Genomic DNA, 5,463 nt, shown 5'->3' with positions numbered 1-5,463 from the left:
CACAGAGCGCCCCCCCCCCCCCCTTCGGCTAAAGGCGCGCTCGCGGTCTGGAAGGGCTACTGACCCGGGCGGAAGGGATGAGTGAGGCCTGGGAGTCGGGAAGGCAGGCACTCGGCCTCAGCCGCCCGGCGAGCCACAACCCAGACTCGGATTCACCGCAGTGCTGCTGCCGGTGCCGCTTTTGGGGCGCCGCCCGCCCGCTTGGTGGTCTCCTTTCTAGTGCCCATAGCAGGTCGACCAGATGGTCCAGCCATGGATGGAGGGAATTCGGAGCACACGGAGGTGAGTGACGGGGCGGGGTGGGGTGAGGGGGCCCGCGTGGGGCGCGCGCACGCGCGCGGAGCGTGTCCCGTGTCCGGGAAGGAACCTGAGAAAGGCCCGGAGGCGGGGAGGCGGGGTGTGGCAAGACCTTGGGCTCGGGCTTGGGCTTGGGCCTCGGGAGGCAGTCCAGAGGTGGGCGGAACTTGGCAGAGTTGGGTTTTGGTGGTGGTGGTACTGGTGCTGGTGCTGGTGCTGGTGCTGGTGCTGGTGCTGGTGCTGGTGCTGGTGCTGGTGCTGGTGAAGATTTGATTCATTGGACAGGGGGAGGAGAGGGAGGGAGGGAGGGAGGGAGGGAGAGAGAGAGAGAGAGCGCGCGTGCGCGAGCGGGGGTGCGGGGGGTGGGGGGGGAAGCGGAAGAGCGAGGGAGTGCCAGTCCAGAGGTGGGCGGAACTTGGCAGAGTTGGGTTTTGGTGGTGGTGGTGCTGGTGCTGGTGCTGGTGCTGGTGCTGGTGCTGGTGCTGGTGCTGGTGCTGGTGAAGATTTGATTCATTGGACAGGGCGGGGAGGAGAGGGAGGGAGGGAGGGAGGGAGGGAGGGAGGGAGGGCGAGCGCGCGCGCGCGTGCGCGAGCGGGGGTGCGGGGGGGTGGGGGGGAAGCGGAAGAGCGAGGGAGTGCGCATGCGGGCAAGGCCGCTGCAGGCAGCGGGAAAGGGAGAGGCAGGCTTTCCACCGAGGAGGGAGCCCGATGTGGGGTTCCATCCCAGGACCGTGGGATCGTGACCCGGGCCGAAGGCGGCCGGCCGCCCAACCGACTGAGCCACGGACGCACCCCGGACGGACCTAGGAACAGTTGTAGTGACGTGATTTTTTTTGGAAGATTTTATGGATCGATTGGACAGACGGAGATCACAAGTAGGCAGAGAGAGAGGAGGGGGCTCCTCCTCCGAGCAGAGAGCCCGATGCTGGGCTCGAACCCAGGACCCTGGGATCATACCCTGAGCCGAAAGCAGAGGCTTTCACTCACGGAGCCACCCAGGCGCCCCTAGTGCCATGATGTGGACGGATCGTTGGAGACATGGGAACCGGTGTTCTTCTCGAAGCGCCTTCTGCACCGTCACTTCCACAGACCTGAACCTTTAAGGTGGACCTGGGGAGACCACTGTCAAAACGGACACAGGCGCCGCTGTTCTCCAGAAAGTTCGATCGACCCTGGGACGGCTATCCACTTTCCCTTTCTCTGAAATGACCTAGGACACCCCTCTTCTGGCCACCTCCTCTCTTGCTCCCCCCACCCCAACGACCCATCATGGGACCTTCCCCTTACACCTGCTGAACGCTTTTCCACCCCCCACCCCCCACCCCCCACCCCCCACCCCCCACCCCCCACCCCCCCCCCCGCCTGGCCTGCGTTGGCTTGGAGTCTCTGCCGGACCCAGGACCCGGGCGGGGGGGTGGCCGCCCACAGACTCTGTCCACTCTCAGAGGTGATGAGTGGGGGTAACGCACAGAAGCTCTCAGAATACTACGCATGCCCAGTATCCTACACATCCACTCCCTGCCCCTCCCCCCCCACCACCGGTTTTGAATGTGTGCGCGGACCCACAGAGTGGAGGAATGGGCATGGACGCGCACACGCGGGCACGCACGGATGGCTAGGGAGGGAGGGACGGACGGACGAAGGAACTGAAGGGGGAAGAAGGGACGGGAAGGGAGAGAGGGAGATAGGCAGACCCACCCGCCGCCCTGTTCACCAACCACCCGCCCCGGTCACCTCCCTCCCTCCCTCCCTCCCTCCCTCGTCTACCTACCCTTTGCCCTCCCGTTTTCAAAGTGGAGATAAAATTCGCACTCCATAATTCACATACTCTTCAAGGGACGCGGTTCGGTAGCCTTTTATTCCTTAGGGGACTCCCAAAGATGCGCAACCCTCGCCACCGTTTCCAGAACGTTTCCATCCCTTCGAAAAGAAACACCCCTACCACCCCCTGCCCGCTTCCCACCCGCGCCTCCCCCTCCCCTCACCCTGACTCTCTTCACCGGTCTCCCCCTACAGCCTCCGATCCCCCCCTCCGTCCTGCCTAGGATTGGGGTATGACGGCTGCCTCCTTCCTACCTACCCCTGGAATCCCAAGGCATTCATTAGGTCACCCGTGGCTCTCGGGTTCCTTTTTCTTAGCGTCACGTTTTTGGGGCTCACCCAGGTGTTTCCATGGATCGGCGCGCTGCTCCTTTGGACGGCGTCATCGTTCTCCACGATGAGCTTAGGAAGATGAGTGGAACGACGACAGGATGTTCGTGGGCCACCGAGTCTCCCGCCCGACCCCTTCTCTTAAAACTTGAAGTGGTACTAAACAGGTACCATCTCTGAGGACAGAAGTCCTAGCATCATCAGCAGACACTGTGGAAAGGTGTTTTGCACTGTCTCGCGTGGCCTCTTTCTTCCCTGGAAAAGGATTCACAGGCTATCCTGCACCCCTTAAGGCCAGAACGATCTCATCATGCTCTGGTGGTCCTGCGCCTTGGGTCTCGTGGCGCCCCCTTCCCCACCGAGAGCTACCCTCACTCCATCCTCTTACGCTGGCCCAGAAGTGAGATGAACAGCACCCCGCTTTTTCCACCAGGCGAGCCCAAGTCATGGAGAATGGTTCAAAGCCATTCCCAGGTGCTGGTCATTTGGCTGGAAAGGAGGCAGGCTATGGGGTTGGGTAGGAGGCTACCTCCGTCCTTCTGTCACCGTAGAAAGTAATTTTTTTTTTTCTTTCTCCCTTCCCTTCCCCTTCCCCTTCCCCTTTCCCTTTCCCCCTTCCCTTTCCCCCTTCCCTTTCCCTTTCCCCCTTCCCTTTCCCCTTTCCCCTTCCCTTTCCCCTTCCCCCTCCCCCTTCCCCTTCCTTCCCTTTCCCCTTCCCCTTCCTTCCCTTTCCCCTTCCCCTTCCTTCCCTTTCCCCTTCCCCTTCCTTCCCTTTCCCCTTCCCCTTCCTTCCCTTTCCCCTTCCCCTTCCTTCCCTTTCCCCTTCCCCTTCCTTCCCTTTCCCCTTCCCCTTCCTTCCTTCCTTCCTTCCTTCCTTCCTTCCTTCCTTCCTTTCCTTCCTTTCCATCTTTCTTTCTTTCATTTTAAAGATTCTTGCTTCTGCATTTGACAGCGAGATAGAGAGCCCAAGTAGGAAGAGCGGCAGAGGCCACGCGCGCCGGACTTTATCGAGCTCTTCATTGTTATTTCTGTCGTTGTTTTTCTTGTGTACCCTACAACCAGGGTGGGGCTCCAACTCAGGACTCAGATCTAAGAGTCAGCGCGCTCTATGGAGAACCAGCCAGGGGCCACTGAGCTTTTTGTAGCCTAGGGAGAGAACGGGTTTCCTGTGTGCCGGCGCCCCCCTCCCCCCCCCGCTGCCCCCCCGCTCCCCCCCCCGCTCCCCCCCCCCCCCGCTCCCCGCTCCCCGCTCCCCGCTCCCCCGCTCCCCGCTCCCCGCTCCCGTACCGCTTTGGCACACGGGTTCTTTGGAATGTGAAGCGCTTAAGAAACAGTAAGCTGTTCTTCACCCAGTAAGCTGGGTGGCTCAGGCGTTAAGGGTCTGCCATAGGCTCAGGTCACCATCTCAGGCGCGTAGCGCACGCGCGCGCGCGCGCGCACACACACACACACACACACACACACACACACACCCGCTCCCATCGCATCTGGCTCCCTGCTCAGTGGGAAACCTGCTTCTCCCTCTCCCACTCCCCCAGCCCCTGCTTGTTTCCCTCCCTCGCTCTGTTTCTCTCTGTCAAATACATACACAGAACCTTGAGAGAGATAGGAATAAAGAAAGAAAGAGAGAGAGAGAGAGAGAGAGAGAGAGAGAGAGAGAGAGAAGGCAATAGCCCTGAGGAGGACACTTCTTTGCCTCTCCCTCTGCTTCCTGACCTGAAAGGGGGAGATAAAACTCGCCTAGGAATGGCACCTTCCCTCCATGGAGCAGGAGGAAAAGAAGACATTCTCATCAGTCTGCAGACGGCATCAGAGGAACGTGCCCAGAAAACCTTCCTCTGCCCGTTCCCTTCCATCTCTTGGCCTTCCCGTGGTGGGCTGAGCTCAGAAGCCCAAAACTGCTTTCCTCTCTCCTGTCATTTCTCCACAACCGGATCTTTCTTTGTGGAGGACATGCCCTCGACATGGGAATTCCGAGCCGCCGCCGTTCTGTGAGACTTCTGGTGTGGGTGTATTCTGCCTGGTGGGCGCTGCACGTGTCAATCGACTGTTTCTCTCCCTGGGATCTGTCTCTTTCTGACCGGTGTCTCAGTCAACAACTCAGAAGGGGAGTAGAGGGAACATTCTTCCTCCCCTACACCTACTGAATGCAGATGGACACACCCCCAGAACCCTCCCCTCACACACACACACACACACACACACACACACACACACACACACCCAAACAAGAGTTGGAATCCACCTGAATGTGGAACAATGTCACAGTAGTTAAACACAGGATGCTAGACTCACATGGCAGAATAGAACACCGATACTACAAATTATGTTTGCGGAGACGGTTTGGTGGCATAGGAATGTGCTTGTTGGGTGGCAATACTTAGTGAAAAGAAGTAGGAAACATTCGGCGGAGAATGGGTTCTCTCTTAGGAGGGGATACCAGATCATTTCAAAGGCTGGGGATGGTGAAATCAGCCCCCCCCCCTTCTTCTTCTCCTTCCCCTTCTCCTTCGTCTTCTTCTTCTTCAAGATTTTATTTATTGATGTGACAGACAGAGATCACAAGTAGGCAGAGAGGCAGGCAGAGAGAGAGGGAGAAGCAGGCTCCCCATCGAGCAGAGAGCCCAATCCGGCGTCTCGAGCCCAGGACCCCGGGACCATAAACCGAGCCAAAGGCAGAGGCTTTAACCTACGGAGCCACCCAGGTGCCCCAGTTCTTCTATCTTTTCACTTCTGTTTCTCCCCCTACTCTGTTCTTTAGGGTGGTCCTTAGGCCTCCTCCTTTTCCCGAGCCAATGACTATACCTGCTTTTTTAAGACATTGCGTCCTAAAGAGGAAGCAGGACTTCAGCTAATGGTCTCAGGAAGGATGCTTACTTCCTAGATTCATATGGATCCGCCCAACTTTGGCTTCTCATGGCTCATCGCTCTCTGCAGGACATAGGGGAGGACACGGGTCTTACCATGAAAGAAGCCCACTTGGGTGGGACCGTCGCTTGTGGAAAATGGAATCTG

This window comes from Meles meles, unplaced genomic scaffold (assembly GCF_922984935.1).
Source record: "Meles meles unplaced genomic scaffold, mMelMel3.1 paternal haplotype, whole genome shotgun sequence".
Classification (NCBI taxonomy): Eukaryota; Metazoa; Chordata; class Mammalia; order Carnivora; family Mustelidae; genus Meles; species Meles meles.
The sequence above is the reverse complement of the archived record's forward strand: the minus strand, read 5'-3'. Positions refer to the sequence as shown.